The 10,817-nt window shown below is 37.8% G+C and overlaps 1 protein-coding gene across 1 annotated transcript in view; it reads left to right on the top strand.

Moving 5' to 3' along the window:
* Positions 1–623: 623 nt before the first annotated feature.
* Positions 624–10,817, top strand: part of LOC108040596 (neurogenic protein mastermind) — a 72,944-nt gene continuing 62,750 nt past the window's right edge. The window contains exons 1-2 of the mRNA XM_017118101.2: positions 624–929; positions 1,399–1,501. The gene's annotated coding sequence lies outside the window, so the exon portion shown is untranslated. The remainder of the gene's footprint in view (positions 930–1,398; positions 1,502–10,817) is intronic.

The raw sequence follows: 10,817 nt of genomic DNA, 5'->3' as shown, positions 1-10,817 counted from the left end.
ATTTAAGTTAAAACTGATTTGGGATATTTTAATAAGGTTTTCGTTTGTTGCTGGACAAAACAAACCTAAAAATATATCCAAGAGGAGATTGACTTACGTTTTTAAGCGTTTTTGAAAATGAACCACTTAAATTTAAATTTCAAATGCATGATTGCCACCTTTTCAACAGAAGACTCTCTGCTTTCCGCGCTGCCAGACTTTTGAGTGAAGAGCATCGATAATAGTAAAACAAAAATTCGAATACACTATCGATCCCCCTCTAGCAGTCTTTTCCCAATTTACTTTCCAATAAAATCAGATAGACATAAATGTTCTGATGTATTTAATCACTAACCGCGATATATTGGCTAGCTTTGTTTTGTCGCATATTTGATATTTTTTACCTCCAAAAATTAACTGTAACTACGATAAGGCTCGGGTTATAAACACATTGGCAAATTCAACTAGTTAACATGTTATTAATCAACTTATTTTATAATATGTATACAAAATATAAGGAATACCTTAAATGGCCAAGCAATTTTGTTGTGGTATATTCGAAAATTAAATATGGTATAAAAAGTATTTTTCTTAAAGTCACGTGGTATTTTTTGTATACTTTTTCGCGGTCACACTGCGCCTGCCAAAACAACAAAAAACTGCGCGAGTCGGACGCGGTTTTTGTCATCAAGCGCGGTTTCTTTGTTTTTAGCGCTTGAAAATTGTCGGAAACTCTCGTAAAAAATATACTTAACAAACTAACTGAAAAGTGCATACAATGTGAACAAAAAAATAAGTTAGATGTGTACATAAATATTCAACAAACAAATAAACCCGAATTTGTTGGCGGCATTTTTTTATTATTGTCCAGAATCTGTGTTGATTTTTCCGGTTTAATGCTTAACCATCGAAACAGTTCAATATTTCCAGCAGTGTATAGTGAGATAAAAGTAAGCAAATAAATGTTATTATTTTTAACAAAATAAAATGCAACCCTCAACAGCGTCCTTTGCATAGGTGTTCGTTTATATACATATGTGTGCGTGTGTGTGTGTGATTGTGGATATTATGTTGCAAGGGAAATTGCCGCCTGTAAATTGTTTATGTTTAATTTGAGACGAAAAGAGGGTCTTTAAATTGCAGCACTAGCATTTACCGTTAGGGCGAGAGTAAACACATTCAACATGTTGCAGTCACTAACTAAAACAAAAGCAAAGCGGATCACTCTCTCTTACGCTCTCTCTCTCTTTCTCTCTCTCTCTCTTTGAGTTTTAAGTGTGTGCCCGAGTGTTTTTGCCGTGTTTTGTTTTGATTTTCACACACGAACACAAAGCCAAAGAGAGAAAGAGAGAAACGCTCTTTTGCTTGTTGTTATTGCATTTACCATCTAATAAAATTGTGCCGTACTTGTTGTTGCAGTTGGATTAAAAGTCAAGCAATTATCAGTGCTAAACAGAAATAAAACACAAAAATACAAATAAAAAGAAATCAAATCAAATTGGATTATCGCCCCAGCTTCTGGGTAAGTAATTTTACACTCTTATCGCCTAATTAGTTTATAGCTTTTATTTGTATGTGGGTGGTTTTTGCATTTGAAACCAGTTTTATTTCGGGTTTTTATATGCCTTTTTTTCTGATTTTGATAAGACCTTGAAGCGCTTTTCGTGTGTAGAACTTCGTTTGATTGATGTTTTTATGCTCGAGGGAGCTTAAGTTTAAGCTCGGTTTCGGTTTTTAAAAATAGATCAAGACCAGTTTTTAGAGACTTTGAAATTGCCAAATAGTTTCCTAAGCCGCAACTGCAGTTTATTGTTTTTGTTGTTGCATCGCCTAGAAAATGATGGATGTACAATTGCCACTATCTCGCTCTATCCATGCATGGCCTCCCTCTCGCACACCCAGAAGTTGTCGGTTGAGTTTTTACGGCCGTCTCTTTTGTGTCTTTTCATTTATTTGCCTTTGTCTTTGGGCTGATGACTTTGTTTTGCCTTGTTTTTCGTTCTCTCTCTGCTTCTTTTTCATCTTTGATCCTTCGAGTTGATCCTTGTAGGTAGCCGAAAGAGAACAGGAGAGAGTTACCGTTGATTCATTCACTTGAATCTGTAAGATACTCGAATCTTCTGCTTCAAAACCAATTCGATAAATATTTTTAGTAGATAGCTGCTGTTAGTGGAAGTCATAAAAAAAACATGACTTCAAAAGGTTATAGTCCTTCACATTTCAAAGCAGAGTATATGAATAAATAAATCAGTTTTTGGTTGCACTTCTCTCGATTGTTTGAACATTTCATAAGAATTCGAAATTGTAAAGAATAATTTTAGAAATACTTATGCAATTCGTTACAGCTAATTAATTGAATTTATGTTAAGTCTTTTTGTAATATACAACCGATTGTTTATAAATGTACCTTGAAAATAACGCAGTTTTTTAGATTACTAAAAGTACTTTTATTGAAATTGCTAATTTGTTTTAGGTTTTCAACGCCAATAATTTTATACTGAGATTCCAAAAAAGCTCAAGTACGTACTTAGCTTAATTCTTTAGAATTGTTTACTAGATAAGTTGAGGACTTTGTTAATAACTTTCAAATAGTTACGTTTTAATGCGAATCAATTCATCTTGATATTTTTCAGCACTACTTAAGTAGTGTACAAATCTGTAATCAGAGATAGTACTTTAAATGAATTCCCTAACCAATATCAGCTGAATTCCAATGGAATGCCGATGAAGGAAGGCGTTTAAGCACAATACCTGGCATACCCGACATTTTAAATACTTTTCTTCACTTGATAAACAGTATTATTTGTCCGGCTCGTCAAATGTCTTTTTTATATATTTTTCTCCCTCTGTTCTCCGCCGTTTGTTTTGCCCTCCGTCTTCGCATACGTCTTTGAGTGGTCTAACATGTAATGTATGCTTATGCCTATGCCTATGCGGCGTCTTTAGTTTCTTGTTCAGTTCGTCTTTGAGACACCGGAAGTTGTTGCTAGGCTGAAAAAGTTGTGTGTGTTTTTCACCGGAGTCTCCATCTGTATCTTTATCTCTCTCTGGAGCCGTATATCCATCTCTATCGGCCGTCAAGTGGCGCGTGTGAATGACCCAATTAAGCTGGAGATAACCCGGCCTAAGCTTCGACTTCGTAGGTGGCTTAAAACTACTCGAATGGCCAAGAAGAAGCAGCCCCAGAACCTGCCAGACGAACACAGCACAACAAAAAAGAGTTCACATCGAATATATCGAATGCGAAGTTTGAACTGTAAACAGGTTTACTTGGCCTCACCTCGCTTCGTCTGCTGCAGTTGGCTGGTACAGGTTAACTTCTGTAACGCGAACTTTTCCACAATCCTTTAAAAAATATTAAGCCATTTAAGCTTGTTACAACTATGTTTAACAACTTGAATCTCTGACATCTAGAATCTTTAGAAGAAACCAAAGAAAACCTTATCCGAAGATTACGAAGTCCAATTTCTTGAACGTTGAAAATATATTCTTTTAATCTACATCACTTTTTTCCGTATAAACTAAAGAATCAAAGTCGAGCTTGTACTTTTAGAAACCAGAAAAACCCTGAATTTCCAAATGTCTTTAAATCTAATTTCTAATGAACGTGAATTAAATTAGTCCCCAAAAATTTAGATTCCGAATTTCTGTAATATCCTAAAATTTAATTCTGATTATTTGGCATATTGACATTGTTAAATAAAAATCAAATCATATTCTAAACCATAGATAAAAAAGGACACCGTATGTTTTATTAATTGTTTTCTTCATTTTATGACTAGTTCTAGCCAGAATAAATCGTTTCTTTTAAGCATGTTCCACTGTATTTCGTGTTTCTTTATTTTGTCAGGCCAAACTCCTTTTCAGCATTTTTGTATTAAATATTTCGCACCATGTTCTGCATTTATTCGGATACGAAAGATCTCCCGAGGCTCCAGTCTCCAGTATCCATCTCCATCTCCGTCTGTGTCCCCGTCTCTGTCTGACTCACTGTTGCCGTCCTTTTCTCTGGCATATTTTGTCGTTGAGTCAGTTGGGGTCAATGCTGCTGCCTTTGCCGCTGCTCAACTTAACTCTTTGCTCACTCACTCACTTTGCTCGGTGGCCAAAACAGGTTTCCGCTTTGGCTGAGCTTTTGTTGTACGCTTTTTTCGGGTTTTTCTCCTGTGCAACGGACGCCTCACCCACAGTCTTTTTTTTTTGTTGTTGTTTATTTCGTGCCCAATACCAATATCTGGATTCCCAACCCCCGGGAGAAACATCCCTGCCGCCGCAAAACCGCCCTCGAAAGCGGGCAATCGCAACCTGAGACACTGGGAATGCGAGTGCAGATGGAACTGGGGAATCATCGCACTGGGATTGGCAGTGGGACTTTGGGGGGGGAGATGGAGCTGGAGCCCGGGCTATCCCGAAGGTGGATGCCCCATTCCAGGTGTTCGGTCGCTGCATTGTAGCAGGCGCTCAGCTGCATTCACCGCGCTACTGCAATTGCCGTGTTGCACCAAGTTGTTGCACCAGCAACACACGCCAGCGACTCTTTCGCGAAAGGTGGAGACGCAGACAGACGGCGACTGCCATTTCTGCACCGGTTTTCCAGCCATTTTCCCCCATTCGCATTGGTCGCCTGTGCTTTCTTCCTTATCGCCTGTTTCGCTGCTGCCACAACTTGCTGCTGATGCCGCTGTACATGTTGCTGCTGTGCATGTTGCCGCTGTTGCTGTTGCTGCTGCTGCTGCTGTAGATGTTGCCGCGGATGTTGCTGCTGCTGCAGGCACCTTCGCGGTGGCAGCTGCACACGCTAGGCGGCCCCCAAGATGCGGATATCAAGTTTTCTTAAACATTTCTGGCTCCTGGTACTGAAAGTTTTATTTGAAAGTGATAGCCGGGAAATAAATAACTATCAATGAAAGAAACTCCCTCGAATGCGATCGAGCTGCAGTTTACTTTGACATTGTTGATTTATTAAGAACGTAAATCTTTTTGGTCATGGTTACCAGATTAGGTTAAATGGTTGTTGTTTTTTTGAATTAACTTAACAATGTCAAAATAAACTTTAGTTTGATTTAATGCAAGTGCGGAAAATAATTATTTCCTTAAACATTAAATACATGGCTCTCTACCAAGACTAAAATTGATCACTTTTTAAACTCTATATACAAGAAAATATTTTTAGTCATAGAAAATTCTTGCAAATTTTGTATAACAATTTCATTTAAATAAGAAACATCGATCTAAAAAAAATAAACCTTTTAAAGTCAACACAGCAATATAATTAAAAACCAAAATAAGATGGTGCAATATTAAAGTAATAAAGTTGCAGAAATGATCATACTTAAAACCAAACAATAGTTGGTTTAAAATTCAAGGTTATTGGGTATGTACGGAATAATCTTGAGAGGTTTTCGGACACAAAGCAGCGCACCCATTTGAAAACCAATCGCAACCAGTGCGATCAACCAGACTCCAGCGAATTGTGGTCCGAGTGAGTTTGCTTTTGCTTTAATCAGCAGAAAATCGTATGCGAAATGTACGGTACAGATGTGCCCATATATATAGCACGCTTTATGTAGAGCCCCTTGGCTCTAGACTCTAGAGTCTAGACCACATAAACGCGTATCAATGGCGACGAAATGTGTACATCGCACATGAACGGGGCGAGTATGTACATTTTAAGAGAGCGAGGCAATACGAAATATAAACAAATAATTAACTGACATATCCGTATGCTTATCGCGCAACAAACCGCAGCAGCAGCAGCGGCACAGATACAGATACAGCAGATACAGATACGGATACAGATACAGATACAGGCACACTTTCGGGGCGAGAGCGACTCGGAAATTTGTATCTGACAAAATGCCATAATGAACGTGCTGAGTGGCGTCGCCGTCGCTGTCGCGGAACCAGATACTCATGCCCAGAGATACTCGTACTCGTACTGGTACGTTCACGTCCACGTCCGAAAAACCCGAGAGATACTCTCGTACTTGCTCGCCGTTTTGTGTTGTACTTGCGTTGTGGCAACAACAACAGAACAGAATGTATCTACAACATCAAACGTGCGTTGTCTTTGTCGTACTACAAATTCATTTGAGATTCTTCGCTTTTTTCGGGTTAATATAAATCAGTTTTTCTTCGGCTGCCGAATGAAGATTCGAAAAGCTGGCACGCTTACGCATCTGCCAGATACTCTGCTCTGCTCTGCTCGAGATACTTTCTGGCCCGTTTGCTGGGCAATCGTCCGCATCAGTCGCAAAAAAAAAAAAATGAAAATGGGGTGACAGTGGGTGGTGGTTTTGGTTGAGCCCTGTGCAAATCGAAAAGTCCCCTTTCCCCACCCCACACACCTCATTACTCCCATTAGTTTGCTTTTGTAGTTGGCCTGGGCATGCTAATTGGTTAAACTGCTGTTTTGGCCGGCCCTGTTTGCCGTTGTCGCCTTAGTTGGCCAACTCGAATGCATTTTTAATTAGATCCCAGCCAAAGCAGAAACCGACGAAATCAAACGAAAGCAGTTGGCTGTTAACCTGTTAACTTGGCTTGTTGCTGTTTCTATTCCTATTGCTTTTGTTGGTCCATTTTGACTCGTGGGAATTTATTTATAAGTTTACAAATTTAAACACATCTTGGGAATACACTGCCATACTAAAAACTATATTGAAAATTATTCGTTTTCTTAAATATTTCTATCTTGTATTGAATTTTAAAGACATTTATTTAATTAAGTTGAAGTTATATAACATTTGTTTTTATAATTCCAATTTCCTAAAATTATTCGAACATTCCAGCTACAATTTGGAAGAAAACTTACCAAGCTAATTCCACCAACTAAATGCTTTAAGGTACTTTGGTTATTATCAAAATTAAGTACTTAAAATAAACTCACATTTCAATAAACATTTTATCAATTCTCATTTATACTTGATTAACATTCTCAAGTCAATATTTAACTTAGAGAGCAACCATAAGTCGCTCGTCACAGTTTGCCTTTCTTTGTTTTATATAAAATCAGAGGCAGCGATTATCGGATTTTTATATAAAATTTATTTAAATTTTTGTGTCTAAACATATTCTCTTGCTCGCATCGCCTCGACATCGAATTTCCTGCACATATGGACCGTATGAATATATAGATATGTGCGTACCAAATGTCTGTATAGTATATAAATAAACATTTTTATAGATTTCGAATTGGCTTTGGCAAATAAACTGGTTTAAAGCATCTGGCAACAATTGTAGATCCATAAAATGCCGAGATACTTTCGATTGTGACGGTGGGAGCGTTCGGAAAAAGCGAGTAAGACCGTGAAGAATAGAGTGGAACTTTAGGATTCCTTATGTTCATTCATTAAGTTTATTTGGCACAGCCATAATTATTATCCCCCCGACAACCCCCTCTCGCCCTTATCCACACGACATGGTTTGTGTTAGTGAGGTCTCCCTGTGGGCTGAATTATACTTTCACTTTTTTTCGTGCTTTTGTTTCAAAGAAACAATTTTGTGTTGCCTTCTTATTGTTTGTTGTTTGTGCTCCGCCGCTTCTCTGATATCGAAATTACGTAAAGATGAATGGCCGCCCATTGTCTGGCCCACGGAATTTCGAGCGCGGGTGGGAGAGGTCGTTGATCGGGGAGATATAGCGGGGATATCGGGGTATCTGGCGGGATCTGTCGCAACACACAGAAACTGGTAGTCATCTCGATGAATATGCAATGCGAGCGCTTCAGGTAATGAGATCCGTCTTCGATTCATCTGGGGGGCAGTTGGAATTGGAATCAAGACCCCATTGGGGTCGTACGATCCGCTTCGAGAGAACGGAACCGATAAGGAAATATTCTATATGCGCATGTATAAACAATCCAGTATTAAAATCTATTTATGTAGTGGCACACTTACCCGGCGATCGTCTATAAGTACAGTTTTGTGGGTACACATCGGATTTGGGGAGATTTAGTGAAATGGTTTTGCCTATATAAATATGTTATGTTTTTAATACATTTACCATAAGTTGGGAAGGTAATAACATTCGGTAACTGCATCTACTTTTAATTGAAATCAATAAACATAATGCACGAATATAAACTCACTTCAGTAGTCAAATAACTATATTATTTACCCTGAAAATCGACCTTAGTCATGCAAAGTATTATTTGCCTTGCCACGAAAAACACAGTATGTGGCAAATGGGGCAAGACGGGAATCTTGGTGAAACAAAAGCAAAGTTAAGAATTGCCTGCCGAATGTCACATTCGATTAATGTTTGATGATTGCCTTCCGATAGCGTTTCAATTGATGTCAGTTGTCAACATAATTAATTGCGTGTACACCTTTGCAAACACACGCACATATGGTTTGAAAAAGAGGTGAGAGAGAGAGACACTATTGACAGTGGCAAACTGCAAAGGAAATATGTACACTGAGAGAAAAAATGTCAATATTGGGAAAAGTGAAGATGTTATTTCAAAAATACCATTTATGTTTAACGAATATACTCAATCCCAACTAACTACTATGATTAAAGATTTTAATATTGTTATGTATTAGTAATACATAAATATAGTAAACAAATTTCAAGCTAAGATATAACTTAGACATATGTATGTATGTACTTAGAAAGATGATAATGAAAGGAAAAAAATCATTAAAATTTCAATTTTGAATCAAACTAAAATGTTTTCTCTCTGTACATCATACTCCACTAGCCCATAAATTTTCTTGGGCTAACTAAACTCGGTTTCAAATCAATCAAGGCTAAAACCTGGCCACACACACATCAACATGGCCACATCCATCGTTTCAGATTTCATAGGAAAATGTTTTAAGGTGGGAAACGCAACGACAACAATAATATCATGAAGATGGAAGAAGGGGATAAGAAAAGACCGTAACGAAAATGGAAGTCAATTTATTAACTAAAAAAGAAATAATGAAAAACTGGACAACTGAAAGAGCCCGCCAGTGTTTGTGTGTGTTTATGGTAAGGGTGTGCGTGTGTCGGCACTTTTTATACCCGTTACTCGTAGAGTAAAAGGGTATATTGTATTCGTGCAAAAGTATGTAACAGCTAGAAGGAAGCGTTTCCGACCCTATAAAGTATATATATTCTTGATCAGGGTCACTAGCCGAGTCGATATAGCCATGTCCGTCTGTCCGTCTGTCCGTCTGTCCGTCTGTCTGTCCGTCTGTCTGTCTGTCTGTCCGTATGAACGCTGAGATCTCGGAAACTATAAAAGCTAGAAGATTGGCATTTTGCATGTAGATTTGAGCAGTTCCTACGCAGCGCAAGTTTGTTTCAAAATGGTGCCACGCCCCCTCTGACGCCCACAATCGCTTATATTTTAAAAATTTAAATATTTCGGAAAAGTAAAAATGCAGTTTTATTGTGTTTATCAATACCTATCGAAATGTAGAAGAAATTTTTCAAATCGGACCATTCGTTAAAAAGTTATGCGTGATCAAAGTTTCTATCTCCATCTCCCTCGCACTCCCTTTACCTGAGTAACGGGTATCTGATGGTCGGGGCACCCGACTATAGCGTTCTCTCTTGTTTTTTTAGTCTTGTTGGTTGTCAACGTTAATTAATCAATCATTGTATGAGATCTTGACTAAGGCATTAATCATTTAAAATCACAAACTTTAAATTGGGATGCGGAAAATACAGTAGGTTTGGGGAAACACTCAACTTTTGCGAAAAACAAATTGCCTGAAAAAAGGGTGATGGAGAAGAAGAGGTTGAATATGAAATTGCTAGACAGAGATGGCCTTATCTCAGTTCGACTTGTTTTTGTTTGGTATTCTTTACTTGTTTTTATACACGGTAATCCCACTGTAAGAAGGGTATACTATGTTGGTAAAACAGAAAAAAGGAACCGTTTCCGGCCCTAAAAAAGTGTATATATATTTCTGATCAGCATTAACAGTCGTTTCCTAATCTCTAAACCGTCATCACATCTCAATCTTACGATTTGTGTACTATTTGAGCTTTGATTTGACACACAAACTTGTAGGAAAGTCACGCAAATCAGTTTGTTTTGACAACGTCCACTTACGCCAATCCCCAAATCCTAGAGCACACAATTTCAATGAAAGTGAAGGGGTTTCATGTGGATGAAATCAGGAGGTTTTCTTAAATATACATATAGTTTCTAAGATATTAAAAATAAATATTAGAGAAAAACAAAAAGAATACCATTAAAGTATGCAATCATTTTTGTAGCTAGACAGGGAGTAGTGAGTATCTATTGGTCGGGGCACTCGACTAAAGCGCTCATTCTTGTTTTTTATTATTATTATTTTTTTGCGCCACTCAACACGTTTTCTGGTTCTTTCTTTAGGTGTATGGGTGTGTACTTGAGCATGCGGCCGCACTTGTGCCACGTACAACAAAAACAACAACCACACCAGCGAGGAAAGTTCATTTGAATGCTTTTCTTTTATGCCCCGCGAGATACACAAAATAATCACAGAAAACAATTTTTTTTAACCTCTGCTTTATTATTTTGGTTGGTTCCCAAAAAAAAGGGGGAAGGTTTAATATGGAATATAACTCCTTGATCTGCCACCGAGATTTCCACTTGGTTTTAATTGGGCTTTTTTAAAAAGGACTTGCAGCCACTCGACTCATTACATATTTATGGCCATATTCTTTTTACCTTTCTTCATTTGCATTTCCAAGCAAATGAATTCAGCTAAAAGATTGGCATAGGAAATTTCCATTTGCAAGATTGTCAATTTATAGGGGGTTGAGAGGTGCGAACGAGCTTAAAGCAACAATGATCGAAATGTCAATACGCTTTTCTTAGTTATTATGGAAAGTTTTCTTATCGTTACTTGTGCGC

The sequence above is a fragment of the Drosophila rhopaloa genome, unplaced genomic scaffold, assembly GCF_018152115.1.
Source record: "Drosophila rhopaloa isolate 14029-0021.01 unplaced genomic scaffold, ASM1815211v1 contig_115, whole genome shotgun sequence".
Classification (NCBI taxonomy): Eukaryota; Metazoa; Arthropoda; class Insecta; order Diptera; family Drosophilidae; genus Drosophila; species Drosophila rhopaloa.
Note: the sequence above shows the minus strand (reverse complement) of the source record. Positions and strands in the feature narration are given on the sequence as shown.